Source organism: Leptinotarsa decemlineata, unplaced genomic scaffold (assembly GCF_025532065.1).
Source record: "Leptinotarsa decemlineata unplaced genomic scaffold, Ldec_3_MD MMD2_tig00000133_RagTag_RagTag, whole genome shotgun sequence".
NCBI lineage: Eukaryota > Metazoa > Arthropoda > Insecta > Coleoptera > Chrysomelidae > Leptinotarsa > Leptinotarsa decemlineata.
In genome coordinates, this window is record NW_027412542.1 from 6565197 (window position 1) to 6581924 (window position 16728).

Genomic DNA, 16728 nt, shown 5'->3' on the forward strand with positions numbered 1-16728 from the left:
AAAAGCGGTGAGTAATGTCCATGTAATGTCAATGTTAAATATTAATATTTATTCCTAGTTTTTGTATAACTCTTTCATTGAAACCATGAATTTGATTAAAATGATGCCACGAAATTCAATTGTTTTTTATATTATTTGTAACAATAAATAGCTTCGAGGATATTAAAAATGGTTAAGGAAACTTTGAAATTCAGAGGATATGTTGTTATGACTGTGAGGACAGCTGATCTATGAGTCACACGTTAAAAGGTAAGACCTAGTTAATCCTCAGCTCGCAAAGTTTCGACTTCTGAGAGTTGTCGTTCGTAGGGGAGCGACAGCCGGTTAACGGAAACATAGATTTTAACAGATATCAACAGAATGGTCCGATATTTCAAAGAATCAAAAATCAATACCGTGATAAATATTCCGTGACTGCTTCCGTTTGGGTGTAAACTAATCAAAAATTCAGTCATAAAAAAGAAATTACCTAATAATGACTGATAATTTCACCAAAATTTGTGTGGAGTGAATAAAATATTGAACATTACAAAAGAAATTTCACCAACTTAATGAAGGGACATGTAATAAACCAATTACCGAATTCCACGTTATAAAATAATTTTATTCTATTTGGTAATACAGTGAATTTTCAGAATTTTCTAATCTATCGATTCCTGACGAAATGGTTTGCAAATGTGGAATCGGCGTTCATATTCATGGAAAAACCCATGTGTTCTTTCATTCGTTGGCAAAAGTTCCCCGTTTGGCCAATATAACTACAAGTCAACCTATACATATACTCCTGATCTACCCGACACTGAAATTTTTTCTTATTGTTCTTGATAAATTTCCTCAAATTATTATTTTTTTTTGTAAGCTACGTTCAAGTCTTTCTTTTTCAATAAACAAGCAATGTTATTGGTGAATTGATCGAAGTATGTCGATGTCCTGTGATACTCATTATCGTTTTTTATAATGAGATAGACCTAGTAAATGACTTGTTTTTTTTTGGAATTTTTTGGAAGGAATAGAGTCAAAAATATCTATCTTGTAACCATTGTTGAAAACAATTTATTTGATGAAACTCAGGTCTCACAGTTTTTACACTGAATTGTACAATAGTCTGTTAAGAATTCTATTGAATGCGAATGCTTTATGTTGGGATTTGTCGAGGAATCATGTATGATAATTTCCGTATAAGTTGGCAATATCACGTTCATTATCATTTCAATTATAATCATAATCCGGTCAATCTAGACATTGGAAGGTACATAAATTTACAACAAGCTGCAAACACGTGTAATTGTTCAAAACATAGTTGAAAATAAGATTTTGGAATTCCGAATGATTGCGATGCCTGGAAAAAAATGTATTCGAGGTCAAAGGTAAAAAATCTCTAAAAAAATTAGTTTTTCGCGATTTTGAGGAAAACGGTAAGTTTTATCATAAAATAACTTCAGATAAACATTTTAGATCATAAAATTCTCTACAAAAAATGTATCAAAACTTTTTTTTCTTAGAGCCACCATTTCTGAGATACGACGAGTCAAAAAGTTGTAAAAGTTGTAATCGTCATTATATGCACAAGTTTCCACGCCACCTATGAGGTAGTGTACTTAGCGCGTTTATTTTAACGTGGATTCCTCAGTAGGCCTATTCCACATGTCTGTTGTGATTCTGTCAAATTGAAAACTTGCATAATAAAATAGATTAGGAAGGGTTGGAAATTATAAAAGCGATTGAAATTTAAAAAATCATCCACTATTGGTGATTCAGCATTAGAACATGACTGGCCTTGACAATGTGTACATGCCAGAGAACACAACAGTCCAACATTTTTACAACCACATTTAGCGCTGCATTCCTTTTTACAGTTGCAAAAAATTGTGTTCAGCAGTTTTTCCGGCGCAGGTGGGAGTAAAGTCTGAATAGGTTCTAATGCATTGTCGACCAACTTCCAACCCCAGTCTTTCGAGTCTAGCTGATAACCAAGCCACACTTGAACTTGGTAATATACCCGGAAAAGATGTTGATGAGCAGCAACTGAGGTTGGAGGAAGACAAGCTGATTGCACCTGTTTCTTATTTTTAGTGTTTTTTTTACGAAACATGCATATCGATACTTATCTAAGCAGGTGGTTTTTTCGGAGCTTTGTACATAGAAAGAAGAAACTGAATCGTTGGTAATAATTTCTTGTTGAGTCGAATTACTTTTTTTGAAAACTTCTGCACATTGAACTAAATCTTGTTTTTCAAACATTTCACAGACTGTTTTACCCCTCCTGTAAATGCAGACGTCGTATCACAGCCAGTTATTGCTTGTAAAAATAGTACATGATTTTGACCCTTTGCAAAAGTAGATAAACTTTTTGACGAATATATTTCGATTTTTCGGTTTGACTTTGAGCTTTTCCTGGCTTTAGAAAGAAAATAGTTTTTTCAGATGGAGTTCGAGCAGTAAGAAGTACGAGTAAGTCTACATCTTCACCAAGAACAATAGTTGTAATTGTCAAATTAAATAGCTTTATAGCTGTTTCAATAATCAGTACGTCGGCATCGTTATTAGCCTGTTTAACCAATATATTTTCACCAATAAACGTATCCTTCAACATTGAAATGAACCGAGATTTGTTGTGAGTATTTGCAAGAAATTTCTGTTGACTGGTAGGAACTGTCATAAGTTCATCAAATAGAATATCGGAAGATGAAGATGTTGCTAAAGTTCGACGACATTGTTCTGCAGCTTTAATATTTCTCGTGCAATGATCATAGTCATCAAATACGACCGTAACTCTGGCACCAAAATGTCTACGTACATACTGAACGTATTTATCTAAAATAATGCTAAATGTTTCTTCACTATCTCACACAACACGATGTAGTAAGTATCCACCGTTAATGATGTATGTCGTATTAGTATTGTTAATTTCAATATTGACCTGTTGGAAACAATCGTAAATGGCAGACTTCTGTGTTTTACGCATTCCGAGGTCATCCCGAGACAGATGTTGTTTCAAGGTTACACTAGCGTCAAATTAAGGGACTGGATTTCATTCTACCTGTAATTCTTATATTTATACTTATGTATACCAATAGAAAAATATTTTTACTCAAATTACAACTTCAGAGTTGTATATACGTGGCATACTAATGCATATAATGACGATTACAACTTTTTGACTCGTCGTATCTCAGAAACGGTGGCTCTAAGAAAAAAAAGTATCGATACATTTTCTGTAGAGAATGTTATGATCTACAATTCGTGAAAATCGTGAAAAACCAATTTTTTTTTTCAAGATTTTTGACCTTTGACCTCGAATAATTTTTTTTCCAGGCATCGCAATCATTCGGAATTTTAAAATCTTATTTTCAACTATGTTTTGAAGAATTACACGCATTTGCAGCTTGTTGTAAATTTATGTTCCTTCACTCTTATTTTTTTATCTAATTTGACCAGACTATCAATTCTGGAAAATATTTTGAATTCTTCACTTCATCACTTCTATTTCAGTCGTGAATTTAAATGATGTGTTAGTGGATTTGACAACTCCTATACTGCCTACCTGTAGCAACTGAACAGACTAAGATATCATCTACATATCTGTACCATTATGAAAAAATGTTAATCAAATTATTATTATGAGTCATTTCCGAGCCTGACCATAAAAATTTCAGCTAGGAAAGGACTCAACTGGTTTCCCGTATTCAGCCCTAAGCCTGGGTCTTTTAATGCTTTTGTTTTTACGTTAACCAGCTGTAGCACTTCTACAAACGACAACTCTCAAAAGTTGAAACTTGTGCGAGCTAAGGACTAACGAGGTCTTACCTTTTAACGTGTGATTCATAGCACAAGTTGGACGATAGGAAGTGAAACTCGAACGTCCGGCTTTGCTGTTCGAACCTCCGGTTCACAAAGCGGTGGATTGAGTGAGTGGATTAACCACCTACCTCAACCTCAACCCAACCGGCTTGAATTTTTAATTACTTTATACATAAACTCTGGTAAAATTATTAGTCATTGATTAGCTACGAGGTCATATGATTCAGATTGATATGTTATAAATAGCACTATTTTTGGCAAAATTGGCCTGATGAATAGAGTGGAAATCTCACAATAGAGTGTTCCTTACTTACTCTGAAAAGGAGTTCTTGAATTTATATGGGTTCATGAACGAACACAATTTGAAGAAGAATTTCAATAAGATAAATGAAGAATCAGCTGAACTTTACCAAATGAAATAGTTTTTTGGGACTCCTCAGTTTGCTTTTATTGAGATTATCCTTCAATCCTGATTCATCTAGTTCGGTAAGGTTCATTCAACTCGGTTTCTCAACCATTCTCGTTTCAGTTGATCGTACGTAGATAGGTTCGTGTGCTATTTTTATCATTTCAGATTGCATAGAATGCCCCAACTGCGATAAGATTTACACGAAAAAGGGATCTCTGAAGTATCACCAGAAATATGAATGTGGAAAGTCTAAATCATTCTTTTGCCAACTATGTCACTATTCTTGCAAAAGAAAATCTGATCTTCTCAGACATATCGAAGCAGAGAAGAGGAAATTGAATAGGGAAAGGAAATACATAGTCACAGCTCCTACTAGTGAATGAAGCAGAAACAATCTAAACTTGAAGAGGAAAAGTATATACATGATTATGGGACTGTGGAAGAGCTGACTGCTGAACCACATCAATTTGATTATTCAACAATGATATATAGACAACACTATTACTATCAAATCTGATAATGTCGTTAGGTAACTCATTATGAATCATGTTTGATAGAGTTTTTAGGAATATCTTGTGGATTTTTCAAAACAATATCCAGTGTATTGAACAGATTTTATGTTATGTAAATCCTATGGATGTAGATGAACCAAATATCGGTATTGAATATTTTAGATATTTTTAGATATTGTGCTCATTTCGTCGAACATGAAAGATCCTGTCAGTCAAGTTGAATCAAACTCTCCTTCATATACTAGATTATCACATTCTCATTGGTACTACGAGTACACAGTACCTTCGGATATTTCAGTTGAAGAAAATCTGGCTACATCAAATTAACTTCACATTTCATATCTCAAGTTAATTTGAGAATTTTCAGCTTACCTTAATTTAATATTATGCTTGATCAGCACAAATTTAATTTTGGTTTATATCATGCGCACTCGATAAAATCTCTATTTGTATTTATCCTGGACCCGGATGTCACGCAGGTAGCTATAGCTGCCTCCGTGGTCATGTTAGATGTAGCCTGGGAATTTTAGGTCTTCTAACTGGAACCACAAATGTGCGGTTGGCTCCTGTTGTTGACTCCGTGCGTTTGTGTTGTTTCCTGATTTCGGCAAACAAGTGTTTCCCATCTTTACACAAATTATATATATATATATATATATATATATAATAGGGATATTCATGGAAAATAATTCCATGAAAATCAAAAAATTAATAGATAAGTACTTTTTGATCATTCCCATATTGATTTCAACTTAAGAGCCACCGGTAGACAGCTGTTTCAGCCTATTGGGCATCGTCAGTACCGGGCAGGCAGCTATTTTTATCAAGTACTTTCTTGGGTTTTTTGTCATTTTGTCTTCAATCGAGGACCGCCTGCCCGATACTGATGATTTCCAATAGGCTGAAACAGCTGTCTACCGGTGGCTCTTAAGTTGAAATCAATATGGGCATGATCAAAAAGTTATAATATAATTATAACTCACTTCAACGGCTGGTCGTGCTGTCATCATCTAGGCTCTACTCAAACTGCAGTTTGAGTAAAGCCTAGATGATAACCTAGATGATGATTAGATGATATATATATATATATATATATATATATATATATATATTATATATATATATATATATATATATATATATATATATATATATATATATTATTATTATTATTATTAGCTTTGTCAGATATTCGTTACTTTTTTCATATTTTATTAATTGATAAGTAATTGAAGTAATGAAACTCTATTTTTTATTTTAGAATGGTTGAAGTGTCCAAACTGCTACAAAAACTATACAACGAAGGCGTCTCTATACTTTCACCAGAGATATGAATGTGGAAAGCCGAAATCATTTTATTGTCATATGTGTTCTTATGCTTGTATGAGAAAAACACATTTGAGTAGACATTTTGTCAAAAAACATGAAAAAAAAATAACTCACAACTAATGCTTTCGAGAATTGAATTGAATTTTTCAAGTAGGTTAAAATTTGGTATGTGTAGAAATTTTTAATGTACTTTGATATTTTGAAGTGTGGATTACGAATCCGAAAAGAAAATTCGTGCTCTTCCTTAATGCCAAAGTAACAGTCCTCCAAAGTTCCGATAATTGCAGCTTTTCAGCCTAGTTCTCCCACAATAAAAAATATAGAAAAACAGAAGTATTTATTCACCTTCACTTCTTATTTCACTTCTTTTGAAACTTCTCAAGTCAATAATCCACATTTTTCCCGTAAAAAACTTGATTTGACAACGAATTAGTTTTCTGGTGACATCCCTCAATTTTGAGGTTATATACTAGTGACATTTCGGAAAAAATCCGTTATTAATTGTCACCACCAACTACCTATTTATAGAAATAGGTAGTTGGTGGTGAGCGATTTATATAAATCATAATCATGAATTTGGACTAAATTTCAAATTTATTCCACGTGAAAGTGAAAGAGAATTTAGTTCTCTACTTAATTCAAGTTGGAGTGTGTAGCCACGATACGTTGTACCGATTTTAATGAAGAAAGTGATTTGAATTATGATACATTGCTGTTCAGATGTTGCAAAAACGAAAATTAAAAGTACAAGGAAAGAAGAAAATGCACAAAGTCCCTATCAATCCACAAGTTTCCCCATATTTCAGTAATACATAGATTCAGAGGCAATTTGAATGATGTCATCGAATTTTCTCTAGAAGGATTGGATACGGAAAATTTTGCAGCAGAAAATGTGGCTTCTTGTTGTTATAATCTATATGCACTTTTAAATCACAGTGGGACTACTTACAGAGGGCATTCATTATACAGCATACTGCAGACACCCGTATACTGGCGCGTGTCACAAATACAACGATTCACGCGTGACACCAATCACTCACAAGTGATTTTGATGATTTTTTTGAAAAGGATGAAACAAAATCGCACCTTCAAGATTACTGAGGGAAAGTATGTTTGTGCAATTATTATTTATTTTTTGTTAAATTCTTACATGTACCTGTTTCGTCAATATCATTCTCAGTTTTATAATAAAGTGTCGATGAAATGAAATACATATAAAAAAATGAATGAAGAAAACATGATAATTGATTGAAGCAAATATTGTAGAAGAGTAAAATAGTTGTTTTTCGGTGAAGTGACGTGTATTTCATTTGATATCACTTTAGGTTTGATTGAAATGGCGTAAGGAGAACTTTACCAAGTTGGGTGTTGGGTGGAATAGGCAAAATAGTTGAAATTGACGAAAGTAAATTTGGAAAAATAAAATTGAACAGAGGGCAATGATAAAAATCAAATGAAAGGTTAATTGTGAAATGGAGCAGGAAAGCTTTAAAGTTTGTATAAAAGATACCAAAGATTGGTTGCAGAACAGTTCGTTTTATTCTGCTCAATAATGTTCCACATACAGTGCATTTCTTTAATGTCCCCTCATTTTAATTTTTTGAATGGGTAAACTCAAAAAATGAAATTTTGGATAATGAAATTAATGCTTTATTTTGAAGTGAAACTAACAGATGAAACTTTCAAGATGGCGACTGAGTGCCATCTGGAAAAAAAATTAAATGGAAAGGGGGGTCTTGTGATACAACTTTTTGGAGCTCCTGACAAATGCTTCACAATCCTAGGATATAATGTCAATATCTTCAACTACTACAACATGGCGGAACTTTTAATAATTGCCTGAATACATTGACATTTAACTACATGATATGAGGTAATAAGCTTGAGGTCACTTCAGAAGATGCTCGAAATGGTTGCCTTGAACTTCTTGACATATGAACAGCCAATCCAATATTTCACGCGGAACATTTTCGAACACAGTAAAGTCAATATCTCTGCTAATATTTATTATTCTCTGCCGTATATCCAATATTGAAGCAGGTTCAGATTCGTACACCTGTTACTTCAAATAGCCCCATAAAAAAAGTCCGAGCGGGCTGGTCATTCTGTAGGACCTCGACGGCCAATCTATCGACCGGAAAAAGTAGTATCCAAATAGTTTCTTACTTGTCTGGAGTAATGTGGTAGTGCTTCGTCTTGTTGGAATACAATATACATATCGAATTCATTAGGACTCGCTTCGACGATTTCCGTGATGAGAGGGTCAACAGTAGTTTCCAGAATATTCAAATACAGTTTTCCTATTGAAATTTTTAATAATTAAACGTCCTACAATATGCTTTCCCAATATTCCTGTCAAAACGTTGATTTTTTTCTGGATATTGGGTATGTGTTTCTCGGAAAACGTGAGTGTTGGTATCAGTCCAATAACGGCAATTTTATCTGTGAACATTGCCGTTTGAAAAAAAATGTACCTTCGTCACTAAAACAAATATTGTGGAGATAGGTAGGATGCCTTGCAATGGTTTCTGTCATGATTTCGCAGAATTCTGTTTTTCGATCAGGGTCATCTTCAGTTAATTGGTGTATCATTTTAATTTTGTATGGATGATACCTATTCCTCTTTGAAAATCTCCACACAGTAGAAGGAGACATCTCACATTCATTCGCGACGGAATAAGTAGACTGTTCAGGATTTACTACCATCTCACCAATTACTTGCACTTGCTGTTCTTCCGGAATGGACGGATGACATGGTGGCTTTTTGTTATGTACACTACCGGTAGTTGTGAATTAAGATACAAGTTTCCTCAAATATTTTCTACAGATATATAAGACGATTCGGAAAACGTTCATTGAAAATCCTTTTGGTCTCGTGTAAGTTACGCGTCGCACCGTTAAGAAAAATCGCTCCAAGTTTTTCTTCCAATGGACGAGAATTGATCATTTTAGAGATTGTAGACATGGTAGGTACCTTTCTACCAGTAAAACCGAAAACTAACTGAGAATATTCTAACTGAACAATGATGTTCATTGTCGTATTGACATTTTTGGCAGTACGACAAAAATTAACTTAACAAACATTATTGGGTTGTTGGAATCGCCATATGGCAGATAAATAGGTATATTTCTAGAAATATCGATATTAATGTGTTTGTCATCAGGAAATTATTAAATGTTCCGCCGCCATTTTGTAATAGGTGAAAATATTGACTTCATATTCTGGGGTTGTGAAGTATTTATCAGGAGATTGAAAATGAATACCCCTTTTTCCATTTAATTTTTCTTGCCAGATGGCGCCCAGTCATCTTGAAAGTTTAATTTGTCAATTTCACTTCAAAATAAAGTATTCATGCATTAATTTCATCATTCCAAATTTCAATTTTTTTGAGTTGACCCATTCGAAAAATAAAATGGGGGTGAAATTAAAGAAATGGACTGTATATGATATCAGCAAAACCTACGATACAGACAGCGATAAGGCTGGAATTTTCTAATGAGGTGAAACTTTCGTTCTTCTACGTCAAAAAAATATTCCCTGGGGAATTTTACAACTTGGTCAAAGTTTAATTTTCCTCGAATTCCAATAACGAATATTTATTAAGTACTTCGAAGGTAGCAGAACTGAAAGGCTGTGAAAACCCTAATGCTCATCATTATCATATAACTAAAAAGTAAATCCAAAACGTGCACTTTCCTCAAACACCAGAAGTAAACCGCTTATTTACTACATCTCCTGAAGTTGCCTATTTGGTTGGTGAAACGCGTGTCGAGAAAGATGATGCATTTCTGGTGTTTGGAAAAAGTGCTCATTTTGGATTTTAAAAACTGTTGTCTAGAGTTTCATCTATTACCCCTATAATATTACTTATTACTGGGATCCTTAAAAATCAATATTATCAGAATATATCAGATGGTAATACTGATTATTTACGCCATACTTTCAGCTGGTGACAAAAATAGGAAAAGATAATATAGCTGGTTTTTTCATTTTCAAATAATCGTTTGAATGATGGTAATTTTTTCCTGCAAAATAACAACTTGATGCAATTTTCAGTTCCCCATCCAAATTTGAATTTCATTTCAGGAATTAGATTTTTCTGTCAGTGTGGAAGAAATTATAACTCCCAAGGAAATCTCAGAAGACATCAAAACTCATGTGAAATCGAAAAGAAGTATCATTGTGATATTTGTACTTACAAAACACACAGATCGGATAGTCTAGGAAGGCATAGAAGGCGAATGCATGCTACCGAGACTATTACAACAAATCATTCACTAATGAGTCAAGTAGAAGATTCCCAGAATCACTGATAGTGGGAAAAACAAGAAATGTTGACAAATTTATTTTAAATAATATCCGAAACAAATGTTTTTCATGTTGACCCTCTGAAGTATTTTTTCAGAAAGCTGAATAATAACTCAATTAGTTTCATTATCGGTTTTTCTTGTAATGAACTGATTATACAATGAAACGTATAAACGTTCTTATATATTTCAGGCACTGTAAACCTCCGATATTGCATATAAGTTTTTCCGGCAAATACTGAAAATATGCGGTTATCCGGACCAAAGAATGATTATAGGTTCTACATTATATGGTCAAGATTTTTCAAGTATACTCGTTTCAATATACTTTGTCACCTGTGATCTACTGAGACTATTAATCACTTATATAGTCACCTTGTTATAATTGATGTTAGAGGGTATTCAAAATAAATTATTGCGGTTTTGTGCATATCGAATGAGATGATACAGAGAAGATTATAGAACTATTCAAAATTATCGAATATGATAAAACAGGTACTTTTGCTCAAAAAAGAATGAAAATGGTTTGCTATTTCTGTGTGAATGTAATGTTGTTTCTCCTGAAATATTTGAACTGGAATGGTACTATTTTTAGAATACAATTTTTCCACACCAATAATGGTCAAAGTAGGACAGTAAATAGAATGATGAAACGAGCAAATAAACTCGAACTATTGGATTCATGTTTGCATTCATTGTGGGCTTCGGTGAAATAGCTATTAACCAAACCAAAATCTTAATTGTCCCATTGGGGTTATAATACTAATAATATGCGGGAGTCTGGTTGGGAAAAGGAAAGAGGATAGGTATGGGAGTGAATGGCAGGGGGATGACTGATCTGTTGAGCTTGGTAAGATTTTGTTTTAAGGGCGAAACACAAGCACTACAGAAAAATCCTCAAGGTGCTCTCAGAGCGGTGCCTGTGCGAAAGTAGTGATTCACAATGTATTTGAATCGCTGGAAATCAAATCCGTTTGGAAAAACGTTCTCAAGGAGTTTATTTCACATAAATGTCGTTTTCCAAATGAAAGAGTTCTTGAACAGTCAATTTCGAGGGGTACTGAGTTGAACCTCGAAACGATGAGCAGCCACAGTACGTCGTGTATATCTGATATGTACTGCTCTTGGTGGAATGAAATGTGCCAGGTCACTTGACAATTCCCGTGGAAATATCTATAGAACAGAGACAAATGTCCAACCTTTCTTCGATGTTCCAGTCTATCAAAGTTGCAAGTGATGTTCGCGTCTCCAATCAGGCAGGTGGCTCTTTTCTGGATGGAATCCAGCAGCTTCAGGGTATGTTTTGGAGCGAAGCTCCATACATGAGAACAATACTCCAAAGAAGGTATAATCTGAGCTTTATGTATCATCAAAAGTTGCTGAGCTGTGTACAGTTTTCTGGTTCGGAACAGTGTTCCAAGCTTTTCAGAAGCAGCCTTTGCAATTCCAGCAACATAATTGTGCCAAGACATATTGGTATCCATTTTAACTTCCAACAAACTTATAGAAGCAGAAGGCGGAATTGTCTGACCTGACATTGTTATATCCGTTTCGGAGACATTTATCTTCTTGGAGAAATCCGATGTCTTGGGTTTTGAGGCATTGAATTGAACCTGGTTACTTTCACCCCAATTCGAAATTACTTCTAGATCCTCATTAAGATATTGAACCTCCTGCTACTGGTGAAGATGTGCATCCGCAGCCGATGTCTTGGAATCTAAATAGAAAAGTGTGTGGACACAAGACAAATGTGTTGTCGTCAGCAAAGGAATATATTGGATTCTTGATTTTTTTCGTAGATATACAATAAAAAGAGAGTTGGAGACAATATGGATCCCTGGGGAACACCAGCGTTGATGGTGAAAGTATTCGAGAGATATCCATCGACGGCCAGAGAACGTTCTTCCAGGAAGCTAAAGAGCCATACACAAAAATGATTCGACAAGCCATATCATCGAAGTTTGGCCAGCAAACCCTCATGCCACATACCGTCAAAGGCCTCAGAAATATCAAGCGCAACAACTCTTGACTCTCCATGTTTCTCGATTGCGTTTTTCCAAATATGGGTGACATACGATAGAAGGTCGCCTGTTGATCTTTGTTTCCGAAATCTATATTGATGATCGCTCAAGATGTTGAAGCCTTCTAAATATTTGAGGATATGATGGTTCACGACTTTGTCCATGATTTGTGATATCACTGATAGCAAAGAGACTGGTCTATATTCATATGAAAGAGTTTTCTTGCCCTTTTTGAGAATAGGCTGAAGGCGAGCAATCTTTCAATGAGAAGGAAAAAACCCTTTCTTGTCAGAAGACACGCCGCCACACGGTCTCACGATTGGACAGTGGGAAGCGCCCCCGCTGGTGTTAACGGGCAGCTTCAGCCTCCGTCCTTGCGGTGCATTTTCGATATTGTTATCTCATTCAACCAGTGTAAGATAGAATAAGTTGTCTGGAACCTCCCGGAGAAAGTTGATGAAAAAACCAGGTAAGAGTAATTCTGTTTTCATGCTAAGGCGTGAATTATCTTAACCAATTTTCTCATGAACTAAGCGTGATCGAGTTCGTACCGTTCATGGAAGATATCCAATGAATCATAATCATAGATCAGCCTGTGTTTACGGGGCCGGTCATGATGACTTCTAGGGGTCCTGTACTGTTAATACCTAAGCTCAGAAGCGAATTCAGCCCATGTAGCGCCCTCTTGCATTAAAATTCGCTGTCAAATTGGGATAGATACATCATGATCGACTGAACCTTGAACGTCGTTGGAATGCGTTGTCTTAAGTTTGATATCGGGTTGTGAAGTTACAGTGAATATTGCGACAGAGCAACTTGTGAAAAATGTGTCACTGAAACTGATAATACAATATCGGTTTCTAAGAAAACAAGTTCAGTAATGGTGGTCTATCTAAATCCAACTGGCCATTCAGTAAAATGTTTAAAATTTCCAGTTTATTCAATTTCCAATGCTTCCAAATAATTTAGATTGAAACCTTTACACTATATGTGTAGAAATTCGAAATCTGCGATGATTTGAATATGTTGAACTTGTTTTCTCATTCACATAGCTCAAATAATGTTCCTGGATGCGATTCCTGAATGCTCTGCCGGTTTGACCAATATATACTTCAGGACAAGTTCCACAATTTCATTTATATACTCCTGATTTCTCGAGTTACAATGTTTTGTTTTTATTATTTTTAACTAACTTTACCAACTGATTACCTGTTCTATATGCAATTTTAATATCTTGTTTATTCAAAAATGAAGCCACTTTTTCTGTCGTTTGTCCGAAATATGTATAATTTTGATTTTGATTATCTAACTTATCGCAGGAACAACCTCCCGAATTGTTTTATGGAAAGTATTTTATCTATTAATTGAGCTTCAAGTCTGTTGTTTACTGCGGTTTGTTTAATGATATTGAGTTGTTTACTAAAATCATCTAATGAAAAAGGAACATTGACTATCCTATGAATCATGCTATTATAAGATACTATTTCGTGTTGGAACGGATGGGTAGAATCGTAATGAATAGTAATATATGTATGGGAAGGTTTGTGATAAATTGAAAAATCATGTTTGTTGTTCATTCTACTAATTTTCAAGTCCAAGAAATTGAGTTCGAATCGTCTGCTTCCACTTCAATTGTAAATTTAATGTTCTAATGAATTTTGTTAATATTCCTATGTAAAATATCTAATTGTCTCTTAGTACCTGTCATCCACATATTTGAAAATAAAGTTTGTGAAGATCAAATCGTAAGATGTAGCTTATGAAATTACTATGGATCTTCATCAAATAATGGCCAAATCAGTCAGAAAAATAATATATATTTTATGACAAGACATTGATGAAAAATTTTGATTGATTAATTATATTTTTTCTGTTTTATTCAATTTCATCCACCTCAATTCTGTTGTGGTTTTCATTAGACATTTTTAGATTTTTATTCAATTTTCAGGAACATTAGCTCCGAAGCTTCCGATTCACCTTTGTCCCATTTGTGGAAAAAAATACAGTTATAAATATAATTTGAACCGACACATGAATTATGAATGTGGGAAACAGAAATTCTTCAGATGTATCTATTGTTCAAAATCTTTCTCTCAAAAGGCAACATTGAAGTCACATTTGAATGCATTTCATACCAGTTCGATAGCTGCTAGAAGATGAGGAAATCAATTGAGTACTGGAGAATCGAAAAGATCAAACATATTTTTATATTTCATTGACCAGAAATAAAGGAAATATTTCAGTGTGACACGTTATTATAGTAATTATAGAATGATAATCCAATCAGCACACTCTAGACTTCACGTTAGACTTCAAACATCAGTTGAAAAATGATTGAAAAGTCGAAGGAAATGAAACAACTAGTAAATAAATAGACAACTAATGATTACCTTCCGGAATGCACTGGCAGACCGGTTTCGGGCTGTTTGGCCTGAAACCGGGCCAGACTGGTTTCGGGCCAAACAGCCCGGATCCGGTCTGCCAGTGCATTTCAAGAATTGAAAATCAGTTACATTTCGTATGATAATGAACCCTCTCGAAAAAATCAATATGGATCTGTCTGTCTGTTCTGTCTGTTTTTTCGTTAATCAGCTGTCGCCCCAATACGAACGACAACTCTCACAAGTTGAGAGACTTGTGCGAACCAAGGACTAACGAGATCTTACCTTTTAACGTGTGATTCCTAACATATGGATGACTCATAAGACTGATTTTTTTCATTAGATTCAATTACAAGTATCATTATACAGGGTTGACATTTGATATTCTGTGCAACACTTTGTTTTTATATATATTGCGTATTTTCGTAAACAACCCTTCAAGAATTTGAATTGTTTGAAGATTCGAAAAGTCAGCTACTGCCTCAATAAATGTTAGTGAATCTTCGCAGGTAAAGTTCCTTATTTTCCACCAAATCAATCGAAGCTCAAATATCAAATATAAAAGAAAAAAGAATATTTTGAAACCTAATAATAACTTTAATGTAAATCACATTATAGTTTGTATAGATGAAAGTATAACTTTCTGGCAGTTCTCGTTGCCACCATTGAGAGGATATTCAAAAGGTTGCAAAATGTATTATATATATATATATATATATATATGTTAACTCGAAGATTCTCACGGATAAAGTATGATGAGCTGTTTTCTCGGGTTTCGCTCCGTGTTCTGTGTATTTTCTCCCCATAAGGATTATTTTCACAACGTTTCGGCAAAGTCTCATTTGCCATCTTCTGGTGATGTCTGGTTTTTCTAGTCTAGTTGAAAAAACCAGACATCACCAGAAGATGGCAAATGAGACTTTGCCGAAACGTTGTGAAAATAATCCTTATGGGGAGAAAATACACAGAACACGGGCGAAACCCGAGAAAACAGCTCATCATATATATATATATATATATATATATATATATATATATATATATATATATATATATAAAATCTAGAAAGGTTAATGCAGTCAAGCTGCTGGAAAATAATTCCATGAAAATAAAAAAATGAATAGATAAGTACTCTTTGCAAAGATGGGCAACACTTGTTTGCACTTAGCTGCACCGCGCTGATGAGGCCAATAGCCAAAAACACGTGTACGCGGTTTGCCCACTATTTTGGAGTGTTGTGTCCATGAATTTTCATTTTTGATTAATATCATACATACTTAACAACATCTATATCTTTATATCTATAAAATCTAGAAAGGTTAATGCAGTCAAACTGCTGGAAAATAATTCCATGAAAATCAAAAAATGAATAAAAATAAGAATAAAAATAACTCGCTGATTAATAATGATGTTACATATTCGTACGAGCAATTGAGAAAAGGAGAGTTTTTTGGTACTGTAGTTGCAGAGGAGGATATTCCGGCAGAGGGGCAAGAAGAAAAAAGACGTAAAATCTCAACACGTTCTCAGAAGAAACCGTGAAACCTTATATTCGAATATTTGAAAATTTTTGTATATAACGTTTGCGTTTATTGAATGATTTAGTTAAAAGTTTTTTTTACTGTAATTATTTTATTTTCTACTAGATTATTACAGAATAAATTTATTTGTGATGGATGATTATATAGAAATGTTTGATGCTGTGTCAGTAACTTGTAAATCGGTAGAAACAATTCGAGAGTTGGACAGTCAAATAAATACATGCAAAAATTGCAATTTAAATATATTTCACAACAACATACGGAGTTTACAAAAAAACTTTGATGAATTACAAATCATGTTGATGGATTTAAATACTAAATTTGATGTAATTGTTCTAACTGAATCGTGGAAATTGCACAATACAGAATTATACAACATTCCTGAATATGACATGATTTATTCTGAAGGTGACTTGAATAGGGCCG

General features: G+C 34.1%; 1 long non-coding RNA gene across 1 annotated transcript; it reads left to right on the forward strand.

Annotated features, from left to right (window-relative positions):
• Positions 1-6592: 6592 nt before the first annotated feature.
• On the forward strand, positions 6593-14628 carry LOC141481269 (uncharacterized). Its single transcript, XR_012464847.1, has 2 exons — positions 6593-7158; positions 10139-14628. It is a non-coding gene; the product is annotated as an uncharacterized lncRNA (long non-coding RNA).
• The last annotated feature ends 2100 nt before the right edge of the window (positions 14629-16728 follow it).